This window comes from Belonocnema kinseyi, chromosome 3 (assembly GCF_010883055.1).
Source record: "Belonocnema kinseyi isolate 2016_QV_RU_SX_M_011 chromosome 3, B_treatae_v1, whole genome shotgun sequence".
Lineage (NCBI taxonomy): Eukaryota > Metazoa > Arthropoda > Insecta > Hymenoptera > Cynipidae > Belonocnema > Belonocnema kinseyi.
The window spans coordinates 60,109,160-60,116,653 of record NC_046659.1 but is presented as its reverse complement, the minus strand read 5'-3'; the positions used below and the strand labels follow the sequence as shown (position 1 = coordinate 60,116,653).

Below are 7,494 nucleotides of genomic sequence, written 5' to 3'. Positions count from 1 at the left end.
GAACGTGAAATTATTTTGAAAACTGTTCACTTTTCTATAGGATATACAATAAAGGCATTTTCGTAGACTATATAGATTCCTACGTGGTACAAATTGTTGTCTGTGGAATTAGTCTTTTGTTATCTCTAAAAAGCTTATGTAAGTACTTAAAGTGCTCATCGAATTTCGATGTATGTATATGTGTACATACATATAATTTTATTTTATTTTATCAGACTCTTTCCTTATATCTTGACTATGTTATCGGATCAGTTGTGAATTAACTTTCGCAGCGAAAGGCTGTGCTCCAGGATCTCAGTACCATACATTTTTTGGTTCATGAACTTCATATCATTTTAAGAAATAAAAAGGAAGAAAAAGTCATTTTTTAACAGCAAACAGTTTTGGTGATAAGCTTCCAGTTTCCTTAGGGCGAAACTGAGAGTTTTGTTGCGTAAGTCTTTTTCATATCATAAAGTGCTTCGATCAGCTGTTTGATAATAATAGCATGGATGTCCGTCTTTGTTTCAAAGCTAACTTTACATTATTTGTTAAATTATCATTCGAAATATAACTATAATTGTCCTAAAAATTACTGCAAGAAGAAAATAAAATAATAAATAAAAAAATTTGAATCCTAAAAAAGTTGAACATTTTTTCATTTTTTCATGGATTTGATTAAATTAAAAAAATCAGTAATAATGTTTGAAAACATAAACCAAAAGATTAAGAAATATATTTGTGATTGGTATGTTTATTCAAAAGAACTTCGGTACTTGAAGTTCGGCCATGACAATAAATAAGATTTTACAAACAACTTTTCAATAATAGCAAAGAGCAGGTACAAACACTTTAATGTATGAGAAAAATAACTATTATCGCGATTTATTTTATTTTTTGTTCAGCACTTAAATATATCCTCTCATTGTATAGTATGATAAAAAATAATATCAAGCGTAATCAGATATTTTATAAAAAATATTATTGAAAAATATTGATTATTATTTACTTTTATTTGGAATTAACATTGATAAATCGATCTTTAATTATACTTACATCTTTGTAAAAGAGGAAGAATTGATCCCTACATAAAAAACAGATAAGTAATTATTTTAGTACTGACCTATTTAATTCAATTGTTTTTTTATCAGAGGTTGGGATATATGAAAAATGAGCACATCTTTTTTTAGAAATTTAAACCACTATGCTGAAAAAGCTTTTCTTTTGGTGTCATTATTTTCGGGGAAGGCTAAAAGTGAAGGTATTGATATGCCTATTATGCTAGATATTATGTCTAGACTATTATGCTGAAAGCTTTTCAATCAGTCTGATTTTCCGGGGGTTGCCTTAATTGAAGCTTTTGGTATGTGCATATATGTATGTACACAAAAAATAAAACCTTAACCTTTGAATCTTTATTTAACCTCTGAATAATATTTGTATGATAATGATTGATATTACTCTGATCACCCACATCAAAATATCTTTAATTCACACAGGGAAAAGTTAATGTTCAATGCTCTCTTAAAATGAACCATTAAAATGTTACTGATTTCCAGTTAATTATTATTATTATCGGTAAATATATTTTTATGTTAAACTGAAACATCCAAGACGTTAAACTCGTACAGGAAAACAAACCAGACATCTTTCAGCCGTTGAGGAAGCTTATAGTCAATGATGTTCGATGACTTTTCGTGTATAAACCATCTTAAAGAATTTATTTCTTATATTTGTCAACTAATGTCGCCTCCACGCCACATTCTTTGAGATTAACTCATTACACACTTTACCCATCAGTGTTTTGATAGGTCCACATCTCACTACCATATATCATAGACGGCATAAATATATATTTATGTATTGTCCCTTTAGCTCTACTTGATACCGCAAATTTGATTTTAAAGATCAAAATCCACAAAACTACAAAAATGTACAAAAAAGTTTTATATAAAAGCTGTAGATCTTTCAATAACACACATTTTATGTTAAATATGTTTATACCCTACGACTGATAGTTTTCGAGAAAATATACGATAAATATGAAAAATCACATAAATACTGCAAAATGTTTAGCAGTTCGACTTACATTTTTTTTAAAAATGATGAAAATTATAACAGAAATATGTATTTTTAAAAGATCTAATGATTTTGACTTCTTTTTGCAATATTTTAAAAAGATTCTTCAGATATTTATATGATCCAGGTCGAATGTCATACATTGCGAAATTAGTGACTTTTGAGATTAGGGACGTCCGACTTCATTTGTTCCTTCATTTGTTGTACTTCAACTTCCTATGAATTCACATTACTTTATACAAAGTATATGAATTTCCGGATTAGTAACATTATAGATTATATGCTTTTAATATTTTCTCGAACATAACCTCACTTTTAAAATCTCATTCCACTTACCCCATGTGCGCTATTCAAACAAAATACATTCCAAAATAATATTAAAAAGGTTAAAAAATATTTATAATTGTAATTCATTTATGAATGTAGGTGTTGGGTGCCCCATCGGTGACGATCGGTACACGATGAGTCTCATTATAATGCATTCATGAATTTCGCGAATGGAGATTTAATATAAGTAAACTCGAAACTATCGACTGGTCCTCCCCTTTCGAAGGCCACCTTAATATTTTTAATTTCCAATTAATTTATTTTAAGTTAAAATTAAAGTACTACAGGCACAAAAAGAAAAGGTTTCAGGCTACAAAATTTAATTATACTTTTGAAAAACGTAAAATTATCGTGGATGGTATCAGTTTCGAGGAAAAGGTTTGTTTTTTTATGAAAAAAATGGACAATAACCAGAAATATTTTTATTAACAATTTTAATTTCTTGAAAAAAATGTTGTCTATAAAACATCTTAACAAATTAGACAAAATTTTTTCGAAAAAAAAAATTCCCTAGAACTTGACATTTTCGAATGGTTCCAAAGAAAATTATCGGGAAATAACTATTATCTACCATATGTCCGATACTTTTACCATTCTAAGGTAGGAAGTATAATCAATACTTCAGCTATAATTAAGTATAATGAAGTGTGGCCTATAATTTATCTATGCTTCATGTATACTTTAGCTATCCTTTATCTATACAATTTTAATAGACTTGAAGTGTGGGGTTGTCTCATTTACCATACATTTTTCCTACCTTGGAAAGTCAATGATTGATCACTTGAGTAAGTATGGGTACTTATGAATTTTACTCTGGGGCTTTAAAAAATAAAGATGAATATTTTAAATAGCCTGACGAATAAAATGAAAATAATTGTTCAAAAACATAGGATAATTGGTAAAATTTGGCGATCGTAACTAGAAAAGCACGACGAAAAATTATGGTTTTTGCCTAGCCTGCTTTGCCTTTTAGCACCTCATTTATAAATATGTGCACGCATTTCTGCAGCATATACAACAATATGCAATACAAATATCAATGTTGTTCAGCTCGAATCATTTACATTATTATTGATTCGCGTAACGACCATTTAATCGAATTAAAGACAGATTAATAATTCTGATATAGGACCATTGAGTCTAATAAGCACGAGTATTTAATATAACATTTTCATAGATTTTATATTTAAATTCTGTTTTCTACAATTAAAATTTAAACCATGAAAATAAATAAGATATTTCTAAATCAATGTAAAAAGTAAAATTTTTAAGTATTTCTGGGCCTAAAAATGTATGCCAAAGGAATATCTAATAAAAATATTCATCCGAAAGTTATTGCTTCGTCAGACTACAGATATTGATATAGATCAAAATTATTGACATGCATCTAATACTTTCTCTCATAAATAATGAGAACATAATAAAATGTTTGAAAAAGTTAAAAAATTGTTGATGTGAATAAACTTTTTATCCCTCTTTTAGTTACACAAAAAAAACGCTTTAAATGTCTGTGCAAACAGAAATCATCAATCTTCTTATGAATATAATTATGTATGTAAATGAAAAAAAATGATAAGTATAGCTTTGTCAGTACTATATATAAAGGTTGCTGTAAACAGATTCATAAAAAAGTATAGGTATATATGTCGTTGCATTGTAGGTGTATAAGTTCATTCGCCTCTCACATAATTCAAAGATAAATTAAGTTCAATGCATTAGATCCACCTGCAAAATGTAAATATAAACTGGTAAAAGCTGGTGCCGAATTTGTTGTCGTCTATACTCTATAATTTTAAATAAAAATATTGCGCCATCTGATACCGAAAATAAAAATGAGAAAGAGAAGGTAGAATTTTGGAGATGTATTTTAATTTTTGCACACAAAGGATTTTACGATTATTTTGGGGATTTAAAACAATGAGAAAATAGTACAAATAAATCTGAATCCAAAACAAAGTATTAAATGCATTATTTGCGAAGATCGCTAGTTTACGCTTTTTTCCTTATGTGAAACATCAGGGAATAAAAGAGTTGCGTCAAAAATAAAACTTGCGTGTTTGCCGTTTTATTCCTTGATTTGGCAGTGGCGCCGAGTGGTGGCAGAAATCTACCGCTTTCACACCTAAATCTTCAAAATCTGCAGGTCAGTTACACCAGCCCCCCTCCTCTTAATTTTTGGGTTTTTTATAGCGCATTGAATTGCGCCGCAAATGCGCTCAAATGCGCCACCGATTACAATTTTTGCGCCACAAAACTGTCGGTGTTATATCAGGTGTTACGCGTGGGGGTGGGGGCGCAACACCACCCCCCTATTTGAAAAATCAAAATATAAATCACATGATCTTGAAGATCTTTAATTGCGCTCATATGCGCCATTGAAAAAAATTTTTGCGCTACATTAATAACCGAGTTATCAGCGATCAAAGGGGGGAAAGGGGCTCGCGTGACTTTTTTAAACTAATAACATTTTTCCAAATTCATCATACCTATCTTTCATAGTTTAAAACGCCCTCAAATGCGCCACCAATATAAAATTTCGCGCTAGCTAATTAACAAAGATATCATATTGGGGGGGGGGGGGTGTAACGCAGGTGTTAAATCCTCAACAGTGATGTGCAATATAAAGTTGATGACATTGATTCTTTTGTCTTAAAATGCGCTCATATGCGCCATAAGTTTCTTTGAAAATTTTGAAAATTGCTCAAGATATGGAGGTAACAAAATTTTACGAAGTGAAGACCAACCAAATAAAAAGTTTGCAATCCGCATTAATGAAGGTAGTTTTCTATAGGGATGCAAAAACGATCATATTCATAATTAAAGTTTTTTGAATATTTTTAAAATTGCCCAAGATATAGAGGTAACAAAATTGTACGAAGTGATAACCAACCATATAAAAAGTTTGCAATCAGCATTAATGAAGGAAGTTGTCTATGGCGATGCAAATGCACTTATATGCGCAATTAAGAAAAAATGTTGCGCCACATTGATAACCGATTTATCAACGATCAAAATGGGGGTAAGGCTGGCGTCATTTTTCTAAACTAATTACATTTTTTCAAAATTATCATACCGATCTTCCATAACTTCAAATGCGCTCAAATGCGCCACCAGTAAAAAATTTTGCGCTAGCTAATTAACAAAGATATCAAAATTGGGGGGGGGGCAGTGTAACGCAGGTGTTAAACCTTTAACAGTGTACTGCAATATAAAGTTGCGGACATGGATTCATTCGTCTACAAATGCGCTCATATGCGCCTTAAATTATTTTTAGAAAATCCTAAAAATTGCCTACGATATGGAGGTAACAAAATTTTAAGAATGATGACCAGCAAAATAAAAAGTTTTCAATCCGCAATGATGAAGTAACTTTCCTATGGGGTTTCCAATGCGCTCATATGCTCCACCTTCAAAATCGACAAAAACCCATAATCAACCCCCTCATTGCCACTTGTTACGATCCATTATCCGAAGATATCTCCAAATAAATTAAATTGCAGTTATAAAAATTCATAATGATCTCTTCCGATAGGAGTTCAAATGCGTTCATATGTGCCACTTTCGAGATTCACAAAAAACCATAATCAGCCCCCTCATCACCACTCGTTACGATTCAGTATCCGATTATATCTCCAAATAATCTAAATTGCAATATAAAAATTTATAATAAAGTTTTGAGTTCCATAGTGATCAGAGGAAAACTATCATTTAAATTATGTTTTTAAGCAAATTTACTAATGTTTTGTTTCTCAGTAAATATTTTTTATATTTTTTGGAATTCGAAAGGTTACTCAAAATTTTGGAAATTAGTTATGGCTGCACAAAATAATTGATAATCAAGCGCTCAGAGAAAAAGTTGTCTTGAAAAAAGTATCATCCTCTTGCGTATTTTTACACAGATAGAATTATTGGTCTGCACGATTAGATGAAGTTAGTAGATATCATCGGGGGATGGATCGATAACAATTGGAAATGAGAGGGTTGATTATGGTTTTTTTGTGAATTTCGAAAGTGGCGCATATGAGCGCATTTGAAAGCCTATACGAAGAGACCATTATAAATTTTTATACTGCAATTAAAGTTATTTGGAGATATCATTGAATAGTGTATCGTAACAAGTGGTAATGAGGGGGTTGATTATGGTTTCTTGTCAATTACGAAAGTGGCGCATATGAGCGCATTTGAAATTTTATCCGAAGAGATCATTATACATTTTTATACCGCAATTTAAGTTATTTGGAGATATCATCGAATAGTGAACCGTAACAAGTGGTAATGAGGGGGTTGATTATGGGGGTTTGTTAATTTCAAAAGTGGTGCTTATAAGCGCATTTGCAATCCTATACGAAGAGACAATTCTAAATTTTTATTTTGCAATTTAGGATATTTGGAGATATCATCAGTTAGTGGATCGGTAGCAAGTGTTAATTTGGGGGTTGATTATGGTTTTTTGTTAATTTTGAAAGCGGTGTATATGAGCGCATTTGAAACCCCATAGGAAAGTCACTTCATCAATGCGGATGGAAAACATTTTATTTTGTTGGTCATCATTCGCAAAATTTTCTTACCTCCATATCTCGGGCAATTTTCAAGATTTTCGAAAAAAATTTTATGGTGCATATGAACGCATTTGAAGATGAATGAATCCATTCCCTCAACTTTATATTGCACATCACTGTTGAGGATTTAACACCTGCGTTACACTGCCCCCTCCAAATTTTGATACACTTGTTAATTAGCTAGCGCAAAATTTTTTAGTGGTAGCGCATTTGAGTGTATGTGAAGTTATGAAAGGTAGGTATGATGAATTTGGAAAATTTTTATTAGTTTAGAAAAATGACACCAGCCCCTCCCCATTTTGATAGCTGATAACTCGGCTATCAATGCGGCGCAAAAATTTTTCTCTGTGGCGTATATGAGCGCATTTGAAGATCTTCAAGATCATGTGATTTAAATTTTGATTTTTCAAATGAGGGGGCTACGCTACCCCCGCATAACACCAGATATAACTCCTACAGTTTTGTGGCGTACAAATTTTAATCGGTGGCGCATTTGAGGCGCAATTCAGTGGGCTATAGAAAATCCAAGAATTAAGAGTTGGGGTGGGGG

At 31.4% G+C, this 7,494-nt stretch overlaps 1 protein-coding gene across 3 annotated transcripts in view; it reads left to right on the top strand.

Moving 5' to 3' along the window:
- Positions 1–274: 274 nt before the first annotated feature.
- Positions 275–7,494, top strand: part of LOC117169135 (sodium-independent sulfate anion transporter-like) — a 143,202-nt gene continuing 135,982 nt past the window's right edge. For all 3 annotated transcript variants that reach the window (XM_033355328.1, XM_033355327.1, XM_033355329.1), the window contains exon 1: positions 275–433. The gene's annotated coding sequence lies outside the window, so the exon portion shown is untranslated. The remainder of the gene's footprint in view (positions 434–7,494) is intronic.